The sequence below is a fragment of the Lissotriton vulgaris genome, chromosome 3_1 (genome assembly GCF_964263255.1).
Source record: "Lissotriton vulgaris chromosome 3_1, aLisVul1.2, whole genome shotgun sequence".
NCBI classification, from domain to species: Eukaryota; Metazoa; Chordata; class Amphibia; order Caudata; family Salamandridae; genus Lissotriton; species Lissotriton vulgaris.
Genome location: NC_141689.1, coordinates 443,699,249 through 443,721,967, shown reverse-complemented (window position 1 = coordinate 443,721,967; position 22,719 = coordinate 443,699,249).

Genomic DNA, 22,719 nt, shown 5'->3' with positions numbered 1-22,719 from the left:
ATAAAGAAAGAAGTAATTCAGATAGTGAGTAGGATAAGATATGTGCAAGCGAACTAAAAGTTAACGATATCCTGGACAGTGATTGGCAATTTCAGACAACAATCAGCCAGGGAAATTGGCCTCGCAAAGGGTCAGTTTCAGGTGACGGGGCCAGCGTCTTTGCAGTCCACTCGCAAGTCAGAAAAGGCCTAGTTAATATGTACGCGAACAACGAAGCCCATGCAACTTTGTTCGTTCGGTTACCTCCACGGCCTACGTGAGGGCAACACAAAATGGCGTCTTTAGACAAAGTAAACAAAATGGAGTCGGGTTTCGCAAAACACGGAACCTCAGAACTTGCATGTTCGAGAGAATTGACTCATTAATGAACATCCTGTAATTCTTCCTCAGATTCTGACTCTTGGACAAATCGACCCTAAACTCTGTGGCTATTCCCTCAAAACCTTCATGAGTCTCACAACCATGTCTTGCAGCTTCTTTGCACAGGAGCAAGAGTTCCTCTTCAATGTACCCATATATTAATCCCAACTCAAGGTTTCCTTTAATCATTTCCTCAAATTCTAGCTTTTCTCTCAAAACAGCCAGTAACCTTGAAGGAACATTTCTCCCTAGGGTTTGCAGATCAGTACTTTCCATAACCTCTACAATGGGCACACTCACATGGGGACTTGCTCCTGGTCTTGCTCGTTCCCAGATCTGAAGCAGTACCAGTGCTTGGTGTAACAGCGATTGTTGTAACTGTGGATATTCCTGGGGCTGTGATAATGACAGTGGTACTCATGGTTCCTAATGCTGTGCCTGGCGTTCCAAGGGGTAGGCTTCCCTCAGGGAGACTGCGATCTACAGACACACTTGCATCTGTGTCTACAGGCTGTGGGGGCCCTAGGGGCTGTTGATTCCCTCCAGTCTGTTGAAAAGTATATACACATGTGGATGGGAAACCCAATAGATCATCTAAACAGTCCTCAATAGAATCACTATCATTCATTTCCATTTTTTTTCTCCTTGAATTCCACCCCTTCACGTACCTTCTTCCTCTCTTCTCTGCCTCTTGTTAACGTTGGATGAATAATTATACAGCTAATTACATTCTCTCTCCATTCTTGCTGTTCTGCAACTAATAATGCTTCCATCTAACTAGGGACCTTATTCTATGATCGAGTCTAATATTTCCTCTTCCCTTTTGTATGTGCAGTGTGCTCCCATGCATTCAAAGACTCATATTGAGCCTGCCCGGGTGGGGGTTTCATCTCATACAACGTTCACCTCAAATTATCAATTATTCTCAGATTAAAGTTATCATGTAAGTGAACCTGCAAGGACCCTTCATTCGCTGTGATCTTATTCCCTTGTTTGATCCATGGTCTGACACGACAAACCTTAAAAGACAAGCTGCAACTTAACATAACTTAATATCTATAGCGCAATCCTTGACTATGACGAGTCCAAAAACGAAAGTTCAACTCTTTGAAGCAGGCACGTTTCTCAATATATGCTCAAGCAAGAAGTACAAAACAGCATTTCAGATCTCAATTTCAACACAGAGCCCATCTGGACCTAAATGGAAACCACACTGTAATATACACTTCATCATCAAAACTGCAAGCACCACAGCACTTAATTTGATTTGATTTATCTATTTGTAGAGAGCGTGAATGCCCGAAGGCGTCTTGGCGCTGAGATATACCACTGGCTCTTGAAGATGTTAATTAGAGCTGTGCAGAGAAAAGCTATGTTTTAACTTTCTTTCTAAAGGATTTCAAGGATGGGCTGATTTTTATGGCTAGAGGTAATTGATTCCAGGTTCTTGCTGTGTGTACCAAGAAACTTCTTCCGCCCCAGTTGGCTCTTTTGAATCTCGGGACCCTGATGAGTTTCTTTTGGCCGGATCTGAGAAGTCTATTTGGCTTATAATGTTTTAGATGTGACTTCAGAAATTGTGATCCAGTTCCGTTGATTGCCTTGTATGCCAGGCATAATGATTTGAATTGTATCCTTTTTGCAATTGGTAGCCAATGCAGGTTTTTTAGTTTGTGGCTGATTGGTTCAAACTTAGGTATGTCAAGTATCAACCTGGCTGCTGCATTCTGCAGGCGTTGAAGTTTGACTAGGATTTTCTTCCTGGCTCCAGCATAGAGGCCGTTTCCGTAGTCCAGTCTGGACAAGGCTAAAGCTGTCACTACTGACTTGCGCGAATCCTGCGGTAGGTAAGGTAGAATTTTTTTAATCATTTTTAGGATGTACCAAAGTGTTGATGCCAGCTTGCTGGCTTGGGCATCGAATGAGAGATTGGTGTCTAGAGTGACTCCCAGGTTTATCACCTTTTCTGATGATTTGGGGCATCTTCCCAGATCTTTTGGCCACCATGAAGGGGACCATATATTTGTGTCCCCTCCTAGTATCATGACCTCACTCTTGTCCCCGTTAAGTTTTAAGCAGTTAATTCTCATCCATTGGCTGATCTGTACCATGCAGTGTTGACATTTTTCTGCTGTGTCCTCAACATCCCTACTAATTGACACCACGATTTGAATATCGTCGGCGTAGGATATTGGAGTGAACCCACAGTTCCTTATTATTTCTGCAAGGGGAGCCACATATAGATTAACCTCTTCAATGCTAATGACAAGGGTAACTCGTCATGCACTGCCCATTCATTTCAATGGAAATCTCATTATATGAGTCTAATTCCAATAGCATCCAAGTGGTTAAAAAGAGTGGGGCTCATCGAGGAGCCCTGCGGGACTCCGCATGGCAGGTTGAATAGATTGGATTTCGCTTCTCCCGATTCTACTGAGAAAGTTCTGTTCTCTATGTAGGAGGCAATGAGGGCACAAGCTGAGTCATGTATTTGTGCTGCTTTCAGTCGTGCTATAAGGATCTCGTGGCTGACTGTATCGAAGGCCGCCGATAGGTCGAATAGCACCAAGGCGGCCTTCGATCCATTGTCCAGAACTTGCCTAAGTTCCTCCACTGCTGTAATCAAAGCAGTCTCCGTTCCATGTCCCTCGCGGAAACCGAACTGAGAATGGTCCAGCCAGTTGCCATCCATCAGATATCGGGATAACTGTTTGTTTAACAGTTTCTCGAAATTTTTTGCGGCAAAAGGGATCCTGGCTATTGGTCTGTAATTGTTTGGAGTTTCGCAGTCTAGGTTTGGTTTTTTTAGTAGCGGCCTGATTGATATAATTTTCTAGTCATCTGGAAAGATGTTGGTATTGATAATTTGGGAGAATAGTTTTTCTAACACTAGGCTCAGCTGTTCGGAGCAGATTTGCATTATTTTGGGTGGACAGGGGTCCATTGGGCTACCTAATTTAGTGGTATGAACCTCTTTCTGGATCTGTTCTGCTGTAGGGGGAGTGAAGTGGAAAGATGTGGTTTGGACTGATTATTTCGCTGGATTTATTAGGTGTGATGTATCCTTTTCTGCTGTCTCCGTGCTGTGATTTTTGAAGGAATCGTAGACTGATGATACTTTGCTAACAAAGAATTCACCTAGTACGTTTGAATGACAGTACTTCTGAGCTGTTATTTTCAAATTTTGATAATTTTTTGACAGTATCAAAGAGGGTTTTACTAGAGTTTTTTGACTCATTAATTTTCTGGACGAAGTATTTACTTTTTTCTGTTATTATTAATTTTTTGTAACTGGCTAAGTTAGCTTTGTATTCTTGTCTGAAGTGTGTATAATAGTTGGTTCTCCACTTTTTCTCTGCTCTTCTGCACTTCTGTTTTTGAGCCTTCAGTGCTTCTGAGAACCATGGTTGTGAGGGGGTTTTTCTTTTCAGAGTAACCTTTTTTCGCGGGACTGTCAGTTTGACTGCGTTATCCAACCACTCGTTGAATTGTTTGCAGGCTATATTACAGTTTTCATCAAATGTTTTCATCACTTGAAAACATACAATCAAAGATGCATAGTCCTGCTCATACTTACCATCCTAGGACATCACAATTGCTTAAGGAACACCTGAACACCTCCAGTTCTCTAATCTAGACCATGAAATTTCAGGGATACGGATTGCGCAGAGCCTATTCTAACTGACTCTGAGGCAAATTCTAACTTCCTAAACCTTAGTAGGAACCGTCCTCCGCTACCAGAATTTTGTTGCGGTGCGGATGGGATCTTCACTGTGCAGAACCCTGATTCAAACTCCAGTATAAGCTGCACTTGAGTGGATGGACATTTCATCCTAGGCTGAGGCTTAACATCAACCATATAACCATATATAATTAACAGTGAAGCACATTAGACCCCACAATGAGAGAGAGTAGTAGATTTGTAAACAATGAAGATTTATTAATAGCTTGCAGTTACAAACTCAGATCATTCAGATTTGTCGGGCAAGGGAAATTCCATATTTCTAAGCTAAAATGTCAAGTGAAGTGAGAAACATCAAGCAGAAGGTGTCAACTACTAAACATTCTACGGGTAGAATTGAATAAAGATTCAGTCAGGTACAGAAAGAATCAATTTGCTCAGTATTCTAATTCTTCGAGCCGAAGCAAAATTAAATGACACGTTTCAATAGAGCGGAAAGGGGCATCTAAATCTAATTAACTCGGCAATGCACAAATAAAACATACAATTCTTGGCAATATGCAACACACCCACTGTTCTCAGGAAGAGGGGACCAAACAGGATTGAATGTTCCCAGAAAGAAGGTTTCACCCATTTTCCCAAGCATTGCACAATGTAAGTTTTCATCTGCACAACCTTTAGGAGATATCTCCTAGCAGGATAATACATTGCGGTCATCCTGTCCTCAGCACAGGTGCAGAGCAGCTCTCAGTGACATACACACATGGATAAGTAAGTCTCACGGAAAGCAAAACATTTGCAACATTTTAATTAATTCAAACTACTGCAGCTTGGCTCCTGAAATGAGAAAAAGAGAGAAAGAACACAGCAACCAAAAACAAATTTTCACTTTAGCATGAATCATTTTAACACCGGGCCACATTAAAAATTAAATATTGCTAACTTTACGTGGAAATTACACGTCATATATGAGTATATGATGTGAAGGTTTATATATGTATAAAGTCACCTAACCTTTCTGTGGCAGTCTTTCTCAGAGTTCACTCTTCAAGGTATGGGTATTGATAGGAGAGAGCAATGTTACAAAAATGAATGGCTCAAAACTTTGCATAATTAACATGTTGCAGGCTTACTTCTTAGCAAAACTGTTAACGTTTAGAAAGAATTTAGGAAAAGGAGCCCTCTGTTATAGTTGAAAACATTCCACTTGATGCTCGGAGCCAGGGCTTGGCCACTGCTACTGCTTGGCAGCCTTCCAGATGTTTTAACTTATCATATGAATTCCCATTTAGGGAGTCAGAGCTTCCCGGAGTGGACAGAATACCAACTTATGTCCGCAGCAAAGAGAAGCACTTCTTATAACCATTGCCGCACAAGGCAAGTATTTCATGGCAATGTTTCACAACATTCTGTTGGCTGCAAGTAGCCTGTCTTTGCAACCAGATGTTCCTCCCTTCTAGGGAATCGACAGCCACCTATAGGGACTCAGTAGCCCAAACCTGCTCTCAGTGAAGTCAGGAAAACACACTGCCTTTCTGCAGACAAATGTTTCCTGGCTTTACCTAACTTAATTAGGGTACTGGTAATAGGACTCTGTGTACTGCAATATGGCTAATCAGTGCCACCGTTCATATGCTGTGGCCATAACATAATACTGTCAGAACAGATTTCTCCCAATTGGTCTATTTAACGTTCATGTAAGGCCTCGGTAAATGGCCAGAAAATTCACCAATAATGTGAGAGTTAAATGTCATATTTGGGCAGAAATGAGTATTCACACCACCCACATATATGCCAAAAGTATACGTTGGCATGGAGCACTACTGTATTCTGGCTTTTCTGCATTTTACAAGAACAGCAATAACATATGGAAAGGAAAACTGTCTTTGAAAAGTATAGGAAAAACAATGTTTTCATATTGCTAACGTAGCCCCAAGGTGTGCCATGCAAGTCCACCTGGCTCTGGGCTTAAATTTATAACAAAGTGGTGCCATACATATTTAAAATGGTATGTTCTCACAGGGACTTCATATTTAAATATGGTTTGCTGTGTAGGTTTAGGCAGCTTCTTCCTGAACAGGCATAAGTACAATTAAAAGCATTATCTTTTATCTCTGCCCAGGAAAATGCTAGTAAAGTTATTCAAAGTTATTTTCCAGTCAGTTTTGAAAACCTAATGTAATTGTGAACCAGATTTCTATTAACTTTTAGTGGAAAAATAACTTTACAAACATTTACATTTTGTTTCCTGAGCCAAAACGGACTTAGAACTAGTTACTAGTTTTGTCACTCATTCCTGGCTAGAGGTAACAACTCTGCTTTCCAGAAGATAATATTTTGGCCTCTGGGCCTCGGGAGGCAGGGGTGTTGTCAACAACTTTCCTCTTACCAGGCTATTTCTATCTTTGAGGGCTACAGAAACAGCAGGCAGATCAAACAACAAACTTCACACTACCTATTATGACTTGGATATGTTAAATGCGACTGGCCGAAGGGAAAGTCTGTCCTTGACCCTGACAGAGGGATGAGAACACATCTAAATAGGCAAGGGGTATAGAGAGAGCAAGAGGTATAGAGAGACCATTCTAATGGAGGAAAGGATTTATCTTTTCGTATTTAGGGCTTCTAGGAATTTTTACAGTTAAACATAGCACAAGTACTGCAAAATGAGGTATGCCTTACTTATTTTTTCCACCTTATCCAGGAGACTGGATTGGGTGGAAAAAATACTATAATCAATGGCTAGTTCACATAATATTGCCAACTCACCACCATCTCCTCAGAACATTCCAGGAGCTAAGGAGACTACACAAGTTCTGACCAGCAAGAAGGGAGATGCCAGAACCCCTGCTTACACACATGGACTGGAACTGCTTCAAAACTGAGATGGCTGACCTCCATTCTGTCTGCTCCAGGGACACAAAAGCAGAAGAACACCTGAGTCCAAGGAGGTTCAGCTGACCATTGAAGACTGGACACTTCAGGAGCCCTGTCTGCAGAGAGATCTGATTCCTAGAAGCTTACCTGGAGGACCTGTGGGCTGTTAGAATGATAATATGGAACTCTCCCAGCTGATGGAGACAAGTAGGACAGTCATTTTGTTTCACCTTCAGAGAATCGGAGCAAGATGCTGAGTCTTGTTCAGGGAGGTTGCAACCTAGGTGTTCAAGAAAGATGGGTTTGTGTATCTTGGAGCATTTTGCTACACTGAACACTCATTCAGTGGAAGCTCGTAATAAAGCTTTCTGGCATCATGAAGCCCTGCCAAGCCATAGCTTCCAGTCTTACCCTGCTATATAATCATGAGAACCAAAAAAGTGATTAAAAAGTTAAAACCTTCCACCAGTGCAAGGTGGACTAATCTACCCCATTAGCAAAGCATCCTAGTTGGCTATCACATCCACCTTAGTCCCACTCAGAGTTTTTAACACCAAAACCAACCACTTCTGTGGGAACTTGATAACCATTAATCTGAATTTGGGAACCCTCGCCTACTTAAGCCTTGAGTCTTGACCCACTGGAAAACTCTGACATCTATAGTAGAGACAAAGTCAAGAAGTAAAACCTTTGACTGGAAAAAACTGGCTGTCCTCCTCTCTATCATGTTCAGCTAATATTGTGCCTCAGTTCTGGTCTACCATAAACTGATATTTTTCAATGATGCTTTACTTTTTCTCTGCTTTCTTTTCCTTAAAACTTTAAAAATGAATATCTCAATTACCCTTTATTTAACACATTTTATTAATTTTCTCTGGATGATACAATATCTTTGAACAGTGGTATACAATTATACCTCACCATTAATATGGTACATAGTATTATGTATTATTGTAAACACAAACATGTTTCGAATATTGAGATATCTTAGGTCTGTACAACATGATCTACTCTAACTATTCCCTATCCCTCCCTCCCCCGTGGACCCCTCATTGCATTTGTATACATGTTTCAGTCAGCATTACGATAAACATCAGTGGTATTTATTGGCACATTTCCAGCAAGTAGTACTGAGATCTTGATGTGTCCTTGCATCATCCTATTGTACACCATTTGAGACTACGGTTTGTGTTTTGTACTAATTTATCCTCGCCCTGTCTATATTGTCTGCACCTCTGCCGCTATAAATTCTTCCAGCATTCCATTCCATTCCATTCCATTGATATAGGTTTCTTTCTCAATCTCCTGCATTCCTCTCTCTGTAACTCCGCACTTTCAGCTTTACCCCATTTAATAACGTCATTATACCAGTCCATTACTGATGGCGCCATGGTTGCTTTCCATCGCATGGTTAATGTTTGTTTAGCTAAGATCAGTGCCAAGTTAGCAAATCTATGTTTGGGACTCCCTGTCTGGGCTCTAGCGTTCAGTCCCAGTATACAGTACATGGCTCTTCCCATCCCCCTGTTCCAATCTCAGTTAGCATTTTATGCATGTTTTTCCAGTAATGTGTCAGTCGTGGGCAAGCCCACAGCATATGCATTAAATTGGTATTAGAGTCTTGACATCTGGGGCATACATCTGCTGCGTTCGGAAACATCATATTCAGCGTGTGAGGGGTCAGGTAATCACGATGTACAATCATAAGCTGAATTTAAACTTTGGATTACGCGATATCTTCTTTGTCTATTCTAATATATTACCTCATTCTTTGTCTGTTAGCTCATGGCCTATGTCAACATTACATTTGTCATGCAGAGTTTGTAACGATATTGCAGCATGTGTTCGGATCCCATGATATAACCACATTGTTAAGTGACTGCCATTGCCCATCAATGGGGGTTCCGCCCTGTAGGAGCCCATGCAGTTCTGAGTTGACATATTTAGTTATATGTGCATGAAGGAGGAATAATGTATTCTGTACACCCTGCTCCCTCACAAATGTGTCATGATTCATTAATGTGCCATCTGTAAATTGCATTCCTCCCATATCTACACCTGCTTCTGCACAAACAGAAATACGTCGGAGCCTTACTAATCCCGACGGATGAGGGAGTCCCAGTAGCAGAATATTGGGGGCAAACAAGATCTGCCTCGCCTTCTTCCAGTATAGCAATGCCACCTTTAACAAAGGGGCTACAGTCAGTGGGAGCTTCCTGTTTGGCAACAAAAGTGTGTGAAGCATACCTTGTTCCCATTCACACAGAGTCATGTTAATCTCCTCTAGATTATGCCCTGCAATCCAATTCGCCAGCCATTGCAACTGACTTGCGTTGCAGTATGCTCTGAAGTCCTGGACGCCCAACCCCCCACTTTTAGTGCCTAGCTGAAGTTTTAGCAATCCCTACGCCGGCGTCCCGACCCCCTTATCAATTCCACCAGTAAGGTATCCAGTGTTTTAAACACATGTGTTGGGATCATGAGTGGTAAATTTGTAACATAATAAAGTAGTCTGGGGAGTATTCCCATTTTGGTGACAGCTATCCTGCCTGTTGCAAACAGTGGCAGAGATGCCCAGAACGTTATCTGCGCTCTAAGTGTTGTAATCGTCCGAGTCAGGTTGCCATCAAGCAGGTCGGCCAACTCTCTGTATATGTAGATTCAAAGATATTTAGTAGTGGCTGCTGTTTGAAATGTCCATTGGCCGAACCGCAGCGGGCCAGATTGCGTTATATAAGGGAAGAAGTATGCATAGGATGTGGTGTCGTTTATAGAAAGCCCTGACAGCGATTGGAAATAGTTAAATATTTTAGGGATTAGTGCATGGTCACTTCTAAGGTTGTCAAAATACAATATTATGTAATCAGCGTCAGATGTCTTGTCCCAGTCGTATACCCTGGTGTTCTGCCAATGTACGGATGTTGAGGAGAATCTAGAGCAAGGATGAATATTAAAGGGGAGAGCGGGCAGCCTTGCCTCGTACCCCGTGCTACTGCATATTGTCCGGAGATATAAGTCCCTGTACGTGCACGTGCCATAGGGTGTGTGTACAGGAGGGTAAGCCACTGTAAATTCTTATCGGGATCCCAAATTTCGGGAGAGTACGAAGCACATAGTTTGAATCCAGTGAATCAAATGCTTGACGCAAGTCCAGTGATATACATCCCTGTGTGTTGGAATTGGAATTTGATTGTATTTGATTGGATTTGATGTAACCTTCTAATATTCTAATATTAAGAGCTGTGTTCCTTCCTGGTACAAACCCACAATGATCCCTGTGTATGATGTGTGGTATGAATTGTTGAATCCTATTTGCTAATTCTTTACTCAGAATTTAATATTCTGTGTTTAGTAATGAAAGGGGTCGATATCCTGACATTTCTGTACTATCCCTGCCCTGTTTTAATAGCGAGACTACTAGTGCTTGCAGCGTAGTAGGAGGGAGAGAACCAGACTCCAAGGAGGCCTGATACAGCCTCCATAGATGGGGTACTAGTAATGTCGAATATGCTGTGTACAATTCTACCGGGAGTCTGTCTAGTCCTGGAGTTTTGTTTCGGGGTAGGGCCTTAATTGCTGTTTTTGTTTCCGCTTCCGTTATCGGTTTCTCTAGCTCTTACTTTTGGTCATCTAACAACTGCGGGAACTGCAGCCCCTCAAAGAAAGGCTAACATTCAGTTTCACAGGGTTCTACTGGAGCCGCATATAACGCCTCATGATAAGTTTTGAAAGCTGCATTGATCTCTAATTGGGTATGGACAGTAGTGCCTTCTAGGGTGTTAATTTCGAGGATGGGAGACATCACAGGTGTATCCTTGATAAGTCTAGCAAGGAGTGGGCCTGCTCTGTCCGCCTCTCAATGTTGCTTATGTGTGTATAGGCAATTCTTCCAGCAGTTCTGCGTGTCTTATGTGAACTTCCTGTAGTGCGTCTTTACTTGCGCTACTTGTTGTTGCCTCCCTTTCTAGTGCACCCAGCTTGCTCTCATTGTCATTTAGCTTTTCAACTAAAGCAGAGCGAACCCCTGCAGGCGTGCTAATTGCTAATCCTCTCATTACAATTTTAAAAGCGTCCTACTCCACTTGACGCGTGCTAGCAGTGTCTGCATTTTCTGCAAAATAATTAACAATCGCTGTGGAAAGGGAGTTGTGATATACTAAGTCTTCCAGTAACAGTGGCTGCAGTTTCCAGGTCGGAATTGATGTGGGGATCTTCCCCATAATAATATAATTTCAAGGGAATTGTGATCCGACAGGGTCTTGCCTAAACATGTGGTGTCCGTCACATTGGCGATTAGGTGCAGAGAGCAAAAGATCCTATCAATGCGAGTATGCAACCAATGTGACGGTGTGAAGAAGGAGTATTCTTTGCTAGTAGGGTGTTTCATGCGCCATGCATCTCCGAATCGCCAGCCCTCAGCCCAGCCCTTGAGACCATCAGCCTGTTTTCCACAACCAGTTCCCTATAACCGAGGGTGTGACCTGTCCAGCGCTATATCAAGTACTGCGTTAAAGTCAGCCCTTATGACTCAAGGGTAGTCATCCCAGCCCGTCAGTGCCATTGAGAGTATGTTGAGAAACTTCTCTTGCTCCGAATTTGGAGCATGTACACTCCCCAACACTATGTGTCTACTGTCTAATGTACCATGCAGTAGCACATACCTTCCATGTAGATCTATTCTTTGCTCCAGGAGTGCGAAAGGGGTACCATTTCCTATCCATATCGCTGCTCCCCTAGCAAACGCAGAATATGATGTAAAAAAAGAATTGTCCTCTTCACTTCTTTTGTAATTTTATGGACTCTGCATGTGTGAGGAGGGATTCTTGCAGAAAAGCAATACATACTTTCCTACGGTTAGCTGTGTGATAATTCTGTGTCGTTTGTGCATTGGGACTAAGCCCCTGTTAAAGCTGGGATTCTCATATAGATTTTTACCTTACCAATCCTTGGAATCCCTGGTCGACTGAACCTTTTTGTCTCTAATTTCATACTTCTGGCAATTTTTCAATGACCAAATACATACCAATTCAAAGGACCACTGACTACGAAGTAAAATTGAAAAATGTATTACAAAGCCAAAAATAACTGAACATCCAAGCACCTCAGCAAGAGGTTCAAGAAATAGACTGGCACTAATACAAACATAATCCTATGCAAGAGTCTCAGACGGCTCAATATAAAAATCAAAATAAGCTCAAGAAACATCAGGCAAACAATAATTGCTCCCACTTGAAGTCTTGACTGCATCTGCTCCAAAGAAAAGAAAAAGATTAGTCTGTCCCTACACTAACTCTGAGGTGACATCCCTACATAACATACCTCCCAGGCAAGAGAAAAAGGTGTCAGCTGTGAAGGCTCCGTAAGAAGGACATTCACTTTTCCCACGTAAGTAGCATAAGCTACCGAGCTCCTTCTAAGATGCTCCTTCCTTTCTCCTGCCTAGCTGGCAAGCTAACTAAGAACTAACTTTCACCCTCGGGCACTGTCCCTAATACAAAATCCCCAAAACAGTAGACACGCCTTAGTCACACCCCCTCTGGGAAGGTGTCTGCTTCTGGAATTTTCCACCAAAACTCTATCCTTGTCCAAAAACCGTTGCTGTGTCCTTGGGTCCCAGGCACCTTCTCCGCCAAATGTTGCATCTCTGCATTCCGATCCACTCCCTCAGTTCTCACTCCTACCAACCTAACTCCTAAACAATGGATTATTCTACCTAACAACCTTCGTGTCCTTGCACCTGCAACAGAAACGCCTGAGAAACAACCTTGCACATTCTCTAAGTTACAATTCGAATTCAACTGCGAAAAGGAGCCTTTTCCCAAGGAAAAATTACACATTTCAAGTCTACATGTTAGCTAAGCTAAGGAAATACAGTTAGGCCTCTGGTGGCGTTTTCATGTCTCAGGCCTTTACATTTTTAAATGCATTTTTAATACAACAACATAAACATTACAGTTAAACCCATTTTAACAGCGTTATTTCATTGCATTTCTAAACATTATTCCTTCTCATGTTAGAACACCATTTTCTCTTTAATAGCAACCTACACGTGCAGCCTTAATATGGCACGTTCAAACCTAATACAACATTTCACCCATGAAGCAGTACTTTATAAGTTACTTAAGGCATATTCTCGATTGAAGCACTACATTTGTCTTCAAATGATATGAGCACACTTCTTTTTCCAATACACTTGATTAGTTCTACATTTCTAAGAATCACACATTAATACAGTCCTCTAGATATGCGGGTGCTAACTATGGGTGATTATAATGCACCCCAACAATTTTTAGAATAACATGGCGCTCTATCAGTCCCCCCCTTTGATGACCCGTGCCATCACAAAATACACCATCCTTGGGGAAAGAACCAACTTAAACAGAACTTGTTGCCACTCTTCCGTGAGCATTTTCATGTTCTTAAGGTTACGATATTGACTGTCCATTCGTCTCTCTTGCACTTCAGTGATCTCTCCAATCCGTTAGACTTGTACCACTTGTAAGCACTTATCAAACCCCACAATCCAATCACACATGCCATAACTATAACAAGGGGTTTCAAAACATAGCCAAGGAACCCTTTTCCAATTTTCGCAAGCCAACTCCCCCCTTTGCCAAAACCCTTACCAACTTTTTCCCACACAGTTTTTCAGTCAAATCCTCAATTTCATAATGAATTGCAGTGATGTTACTTATATATTTCTCCAGATCTTTGCTGTTATCTGGTATATAAGTACAGCACTCTTTGACCTTCAAAAGTTTACAGACTCTTTTGCCAGAAGGACGTCTAAAGCAAGACAATTTTGCAAATCCATGATCCTTATTGATAACATCTCTCCTTCAATGAACACCAATGATTTAGCTTTATTCTTTGACAATTCGTCCACAAAAGTCGCCAACATTCTAATTTTCACATCATTCAAAATCACTCCCAAGCTTGGTATCATTGCTCCAAAAACATCTCCAACCACAGCTGCTGCACTTTCACCTCGCTTCACTCTTACATGCTGTCCTCCATCTAAGAGCTCTAAATCTTTTTTATGATAAATCTTGGGGAAAATGTCCTAAATTTCTTCTTCTTCCACTAAGTTATCTAATTCAGGTTATTTACAGCAAAGACTCTTTAATCCAAAATAACATTTGCTCCAACAGCTTCTGGAACATGCTGCAAAAGTTCAAGACGAAGAACAATAAATAGATTCATGAGATGGTATCTCAGTTCCAAAGGTAGGTAATATCAGTCTATTCAAAATCAAGTAACGTATTCTGCTCTGAATCGGAGGATTCGGAACTGTGATGGTCAGCAACTCCTTCAATTTCGAGTCCTGGTACTAACAAAACCACATACAACTTCATGTTAGTAGGGCTGGTACTAACCACTGTCACTGCCTTCAGCCTCCCCGATCTCAGCCCTCTTGGCATCAGTCACAACATATGACCTCTCTGGAGTCACGTACTATCGGCAAGGCACTCTCTTTCCTCTTGATCTCCTCAGACCTCCAGGAGCTTGCCCTTCTTCACCTTCGTCCGACTCAGAATCTTCAGACAAAGGAGCAAGATCCCTCTCGGGACCCGTCTCAAGTTCAGTCGCCTCTGTCCCTCTGGCCACGGCTCTTATGCTCTCCCTGTTCTCCTGCTTTCTCTTTGCTCACCCTGCTCACAACTTTCCTCGGCTGAGTCTGACTCTGGACCACTCTCACAACAACTTCCCCTTTCTAAAGCAGTTTCAGTGTCTCTGTTGTTGTAACCCTCCTCAGCTCGATCAAGTGAGCAACCAGCTTCTTCAGACACCCTCACAGCTTGACTTGTCCCCTCCTGTGGCCCTGCCACTTCAGCTGCATTTTCATTAGGGAGAGGAGCTGTTTCTTCCAAGGGTGCTGAAACTCAACGGGTGTGAGAAGCATGCACCCATTTTGGCAATCCTCCACACTTCACTGCAGTGTTCATCACCAAGATAACCTGATATGGGCCTCTCCAGTGAACATCCAAGCAGCTCTTTCTCACATGCTTTCAAGCCAGCACCCAGTCCCCCGGACTTAGGTCGTGACAGAGATCACTTGAAGCCGGAACCACAGCGGCCTGCACCTGATGGGACACAGAACGGATGACATCAGCGAGTCCCTTGCAATAATCAAGGATCATATCATCGGTGATGCTTATCAAGGCTGTCGATGGAACTGCTGGTAACCTCATAGCCCTCTCCATCAGCACTTCATGAGGTTAAAGACCTGTTCTCCTGTCTGGGGTACTGCGCATGCTCATTAACACCAAAGGCAAAGCATCAAGTCATTTCAGAGACGTGGATGAACACACTTTTGCCTTTCAAGCTTTCAAAGTCCCATTGATCTGCTCCACTATCTCAGAAGCCTCTGGACGATAACTACAATGGAGTCTCTGATCCACATTCAATGCTGTACAAAGCATCTTCATGACTTCGCTATGGAAGTGTGTTCCTCTGTCCGATTCCAAGGAGGTCCAAAGAGGTCAGAATCCCAAATCTAGGAATGAGTTCCCTCAACAGCAGCTTTGCCACAGTAAGTGTATCGCACCCATGTGTCAGGTAAGCCTCAACCCACCTTGAGAACACACACACCACTACCAAAATGTACCTCAGCCCGTTACACCTAGGCATCTCAATGAAAACCAACTGCATCCTGTTGAAAGGTCCCCCAGACATCCCAATGTGACTCATCGTAAACACAGTTTTCTTTCCAGCATTCATTTGCTGACATGTAACGCACCTCTGACACACAGCTTCAGCCACTGCACGAAATCGCGGATTGTACCATGTTTGTCTGAACACTCGCACCATTACATCTCTTCCCAGATGTACCGCACCATGAATCTGTCTTGCCATCGGGCTCAACAACTCATCCGGCAACACTGCTCTTCCATCACTTAAGACCCAAATGTCCACATCCCCTTTCACGCAGCCTGAATTAATCCACACATTCTTCTCCTTGTCTAAAACCTGTTCCTGCAGGCACTTGAGCTCATCCCAAGTCTCTGCCATGGCCAATATCATGTTGAACTCGGTTCTTTCTTGGCTCCCTTCCACATGACTTTCAGTGAATGAACAACCCTGTTCGGCACAGTGACACATAATCTGTCCCCTTTCCATGACCCGTGCACTTTACAACATCAATGTCTTTGGGGCGCTGTAAGGCCTCTTGAAGCAACCTCACAAAATCCAGACAATGTAATGTAACCTCTCTGGGACCATAGCTGTCCGAAGTCATGAACCACACCAAACCCATACTGGCTGTTGATGTAAATGGCACGAGTCCCCTCTGGTCTACCTCCAAGACTGCCCCAAGAGTGCAGTCTTCCTTCCCCCTCAGGCACCGTCATGCCAACAGGTCTAAGTAACAGTCATCACCCTCCTCAAAAAGAAGCATCTGCTGATAAGTCTGAGTCCCTGTCGGGATCCTCGGAGGCAGGGGAACCTGTACCTTTGGAGCCGAAGTCCCTCCTATCATCAGCGTTGGCTTTATAACTGTCCTTGTCACTTCAGGCGCCTATACCTGCACCACCTCTTCCTCTTGCTGCATCTGATTTGCAGGATTCAAGGAACACTCGCGTCTCCAGTGTCTAATCGGATGATAAAGATGACACTCAGTGGTCTTTTTCAGAGTTGCCAAATCTACTCTCGGCTTAGAATCCTCTGCGTTTCCCTTTCCCTTATTCTGACCTTTCTATTTTCTTCCCAGCGTGCCTACACCTGACTGTACTTGGCCTCCCTTATCAGCAGCTTGCATCTGGACCTGCATCTGGACATTTGTCCTTGAGTTTCTTATGCTTCGAATCTACCTCGTCACTGCAATATCTAGCATACCTCAATATCTCATCCAGCGGTTTCTTCTGCCAACAAATCAAATGCTGCTGGATCATAAGACAAATCTCAGGTCTCAACCCTGGAACAAACTTCGACACAAACTGTCCCATATCCTTAGGATCCATTACATCCAACCCACTGTACTGCTTAAAGACTTGCAACAGCCTTTCATAATACTCATGCACCATCTCCTTCGGTTCCTGAACTGTCTAATCTATTTTCACCCAGTCAATGTCCTCTTGTGGTTTCTTAGATTTCAACCACGTGATCACTTGCTCGTACTTCTTGACAATCGGCGACGGTCCATTGGTGACAACATCTCTGTCCGGCTCAGAAGTGGGCCATTCAACTGCAACCTTACAGGCCACCCAAAAGTCACTTCGAACCACAATGTCAAACAATGTATTCAAATCAATCCACAACACATTCGAGATCCTGACAAACCTCTCAACCTGCTTGTACCACTCAACTGGGCTCTCTCTTAGTTTTGGGAAGTCATTTGTAAATGCCACTAAATCTCCTCGACTCCACGGCACATGTACATACCCTCCGCTAGATAACTCTTGCAAAGGGTAGTTCTCAATTCCTTGTACCCCCCCTCCCGAAGAAGGTGTCTCTGTCGCATTTGTCTTAACATTATTTTTCTTGGACCATCTTTCTTCCCACTTATCGAGCCTATTCCATGCTTGTATCCCTAAAATCAGCTCTCTGATGTGGGTCTTCAGTCCAATTACCCTCTTTCGTCTAAATCTTGATCAATATACTGTAATCTGTGACTACCATGCAACATTTTAGTTTTAGACAGATCCACTTCATACCTGTTTGCCAATTCAGTTAGTTTCTCATGTGCCAACCTCGCTTTGTGGGTCACATCCTTTGCCACAAATAACAACACATCTGTGGCAATGATCTCAGCCACCTGAGCGGAGTATACTCCTTCCAGGCATGCAGCTTCAACTACTCCTGTAATTGTACATACAGCAAAAGCTGATCTCAAGCATGAACCATCAACAAAGAAAATCTCATCAGGGTCAGGCAATGGTTCGTCAACAATGTCAGGTCTCGGTTTGGTGCAAAGCTCAGTCACATCAAGACAATCATGGTCCGCACAATATTCATCAAGTTTGGCAACGGCATCAATGTGGCAGGATTCAAAACTGAACACCGCCTAAGGGTCCCATTCTCCGCAGCAAGTATAACCTACTCGTAGGGTATGAGCCTATTATTGGTCAGGTGCTATGTCTTGGTCCTGGTCATCAATAATTCAACAGAATGTGGAACATAAACAATTAGTTGGTGACCCATGACAATACCCTCACACCTTTCAATGCTGACACCCGTTTAGCAACGGATTTGAGACATCCGGGCAACGCTGAAGCTACTGGATCTAAAGTAGCTGAAAAGTAGGCAACTGGTTTAAGGACACCCACATGATCTGAGACTAAAACTGACAGTGCACAACTTTCTTGTTCACAACAAAATAATGAAAAAGGTGTGTTGTGATCAGGCATCCCCAGTGCCGGAGCACAACAAAGTTCCTCTCGTAACTCTAAGAACGCCTTCATACAGTCTTTGTCCCATGGTACCGGATCACTTGCATCCTTGTGCGTCAGTCTCTGCAAAGGCTTCGCTTTTAATGGGAAGTTGGCAATCCACTGACGGCAGTAGCCAACCACCCCTAAAAACATCCTGACCTCTCTGAGTAGAAGGCACCATCATACCTATAACTGCCTCTATCCTGTCTGGTGACACCTTCCTCTTGCCTTTTTTTATCCGGTTACCCAGATACTGCACCTTATTCAAGCAGTACTGTAGCTTATTTGGTGACACCTTGTGTCCATTCTCTGCCAAATGGTTCAGTAAGGCGATGGTATCAATCCTGCATGCATCCTCAGTCTCTGACCCGACAACGAGATCATCTATGTACTGGACGAGAACAGAGTTCTGCGGCAGTACAAGACTCTCAAGGTTCTTTTTCAAGATCTGATTAAAGATCGATGGACTCTCTGTATACCCCTGTGGGATACGACACCATGTTAAAACACGGTTTTCCAGCTTAAATGCAAAAAGAAATTAGCTCTCCTCATGCAATGGATTTGAGAAGAAAGCCTGACAAAGGTCAATCACAGTGAACTGGGGGCGTCCAGAGACCGCCGCGACAACTCCGGTAATCCTGCCATTAATCCTGACTTTCGCACTGTGGAAACTAGTAGCGGAAGCACCACAAGACCTCCGGCGGCAGCTGTGGAAGTTTGGGCGAGAAACGAGCAGTCGAGGGGCGGAGCAACGGCCTAGATCCTGCAGAGAAGCCGGGACCCCCAGTGATTGCGGTGTCTGCCAGCGAGCTAGGCGTGGGCGGTGGATCACGCTCCTGGCCTCGGATGAGATTTGGCCGCAGACACCCCGCAGCGAGGACGCATCTCGACATCGATCAGACATCCAACAGAGTGCACCTATGCTGCAATAGCCTGATCGGGACACGAGGCCAAGACGCAGAGTGCAGGCATCAACAGACTTACCGGGACAAGAGGTACCTGGCAAGCTGAGCAGCAATGATATCACCCTTGGAGAAGGGGGCAAACACTGGGGTGGCGGCCAGCCATAAATAAACAGGAAAAGTGACAATTGCCCAATGAGGAATCTACTGGGCTCACAGCCATAGCACACACAGTATAAGCCAGACACCAACGGGCTTACACTAACAGCCCCCCTTTTGCCCCTGTGAGCTGCCGAACAGAAAGAGAAGAAGCACCATCCTAGCGGGGGCGCAACGGGTTGCCAAGGACAAAAGCCAACGAGCACCCACCCCTAGCACTGATTAAACAAGGACAGTGAGTGGCCTGTGCAGGCCCCCTTCAAATTGCTGTTTATATATACTGCTTGGGCGAGCTTGACCCGCACCCCATCGGGAACACCATGGCCGGTAGGGGACGGTACAGAGCAACAGTATAGATAGGGAACAAAAAGAAGTGCCGGAGGGGATGTTGACTGCCACAAACAGTCAGCAGACGGAGCAACCGAAGGAGGTCACCCTACATGATGTGATGTCTGCACTACAACTTATGCAAAACTCTATTGGCACATTATCCTGCGACATAACGTTACTTCGGGCCGACATCTCCAAAATGAGCACAAGAGTGGCAGAGGTCGAAGCCACTACAACAGACACGGCCACCCTGCAGCGGCATGTACGACAACTAGAAGCTACATCCAGGCAGTTGGCGGAGAAGCTGGATGATCAAGAAGGGCGATCGCAGCGAAATAACGTCCGCCTGGTAGATGTACAAGAAAGTGTCAAAGGGCCGGCTCTGGATCTCGTTGTGGAAGAACTGGTCCAATCCCAATTGCAACCATGGGGACATTCAAAATTCTTCTCGGTGGAAAGAGCCCACCGAGTGCCGGGCGGATGACCCAAGCAGGGAGCCCCTCCGCGGCCTATTCTGGCGCGCATATTCAACTTTAGAGATCGAGATGCGATCGGTCCCCTCCTGCGGATTGATAACTGTGAGGTGACTCTATATCCGGACTACACAGCTGCAGTCACTAAACATGGGCAACATTTTACAGAAGTCAAGAGAGAGCTTTGCAGTAGAGAACTAAAATACTCAATGCTCTTTCTGGCAAAGTTAAGAGTCGAAGCAGAAGGTAAGAGCTGTTTTTTTACATCACCTGAAGAGGCGCAAGACTGGCTGGAGGGCTGGCGCCCTGCCAAGGGACACAACAGACGGCAGGCCGGAACAAGACAACAACCCTCGCAAGCTGCTCAACACGAGGAGGCGGAAGGATCACCAGTAATGCGCACTGATGCAGGACACCGGGTTGGAGCTGAATGACGCCCTGAAGGGAGTACCTTTATGACATGAGAGCCCTCCTGAGTGCTGCTGATACACCGAAATGCACCTCTACAGAGGGCCAGAGCCCACCCACTAAAAGCAGACAGGCTGTAAAGCGGAGACGAAATCACTGACACTGCAGACTAAATACAAAGAACACTGGACTCAATTATGAGATGATAGGTGAACATTTCACCCCAGAAGGAGAGGACACACTGTCCGGAATGCATGTCCTAGATCGAACAACTGTATCTGGGTGATGCGATGGTCACAGAGCGACTCTCCCCCCTCACGCAAGTACGCAGTTATGGGGTTCAAGCACTCTGCTAAGTTGGGGAGGGGATAGTTCTAAATCCGCTAGGCAGGGAGGCAGGGAGCGGGGTGAAGAGACCGGATCAGTTAATGGCAAAGTTACTGAATATGTTATAAGTGTTTTGTTGTAAGATTATTAGAAGAATTGCTCTAAGGTATTACATGGCATGCAGATCTGAAATAGCTTAGGATAACTTTCCTACAACCGATGACTATGACAGACACACACCAAGGTGACAGGGGCGGAGCCCTACGAACGCAAACCGCCCAACGACAGGGCCTTCGACTGACTGTAATTTCATGGAACGTAAATGGGTTGGGGGACAAAATTAAACGTGGGTTGGTGTTACAATATCTTAAACGGAAGACTCCAGCAGTGGTGCTCCTCCAAGAGACCCACCTACAAGGAAGGACAGTCAAAGCTCTAGACCGCTGGGGCTTTCGGATGGTAGTGCACTCAGACTTCACCTCTGGCTCTAGAGGAGTTGCGATTCTTGTAAACAAGCACTTTCCCTTGATAGTAACTGGGTCCCATCATGATGATCAGGGTAGATTTGCGGCACTCTCGTGCCAGTGGGATGGTAGGCTGTACAATGTTGTGCCAGTATTTATACCGCCTATGTTACATCAGATCGCCTTCCTAGATTTTGGGAGGTTCCTGCTTACACTTCTCCAGGGGGAACTGATTATGGGGGGAGATTTCAATGGCACCATGAATGCAGACATTGACCGATAGCCCCCAAGAACCACAAGTGGCTCCACTCTCAGACTGCGGGAGTTTGTAGACGCGCTTGGGCTGCTGGATCTTTAAAGACACCCAGAAGACAGGCAGTTCACATTCAATTCAAGAGTGCACAATAGTCTATCCAGACTCAACTACATCTTTACTCTGGCCACAGGGGTACTCGGTTTAGCGGAGGTCAGACACTTGTCCAGAGGCATATCGGATCACTTCCCAATCCTAATAACATATGCACCATATGCCCCACAAAACCAGAGGTTGGTCCCGATCCGCCCGGGGTATCTCAAGGATCGTAAGATAAGTAAAGACCTCATTAAGGTGACTAAATGCTATTTCGAAGAAAATTAGCACTCGATCTCCTCCCCTACTACCCTATGGGAGGCATACAAGACAGTGCTCAGGGGACATGCTATCTCCCTAATCACGGGTCATAAGCGAGAGAGCCTGAAACACATTGACGGGCTGGAATTAGAGGCGGCCCTGGCAGCAAGCACTACTGAGGAGATCGCACATAGACTACACTTGGCACAGCAGGAATATAAGACATTCGCACATGAAGAGGCCGCACTAGACTAACTAAGACACAGCACACAATTTATGAGCAGGGGGATAAAGCACGCCAGTTACTGGCCTGGTTGAGAAAGAAAGAAAGGGCACATAATTGGATAGCTCCGATAAGATCCACCGATGGGGACCAAGTAACTACACCACACCAAACCACTGAAGTGCTCACACGACACTACAAGGCAATCTATACACCCCTTGCCACTGCAACGGAAGACGAGAACATGGCATTTATACAGGATATATGCTTGCCTGCGCTAGAACCAGAGGCCATAGCTGCCCTATATGAAGATATTACTCCGGAGGAACTTACACAATCCATTAGGGCGTTACACACGGGGAAGGCGTTGGGACCCAATGGGATCCCAATTGAATTTTATAAGCGGGCTGCCCCACAGCTTGTACCACACCTACTAGCCATGCACAGAGAGAGCCTAGACAGAGGGATTTTGCCTAAAGACTAGAGACTCGCAACCATAGTCATGACACATAAGCCTGGTAAGCCGCCACATGAC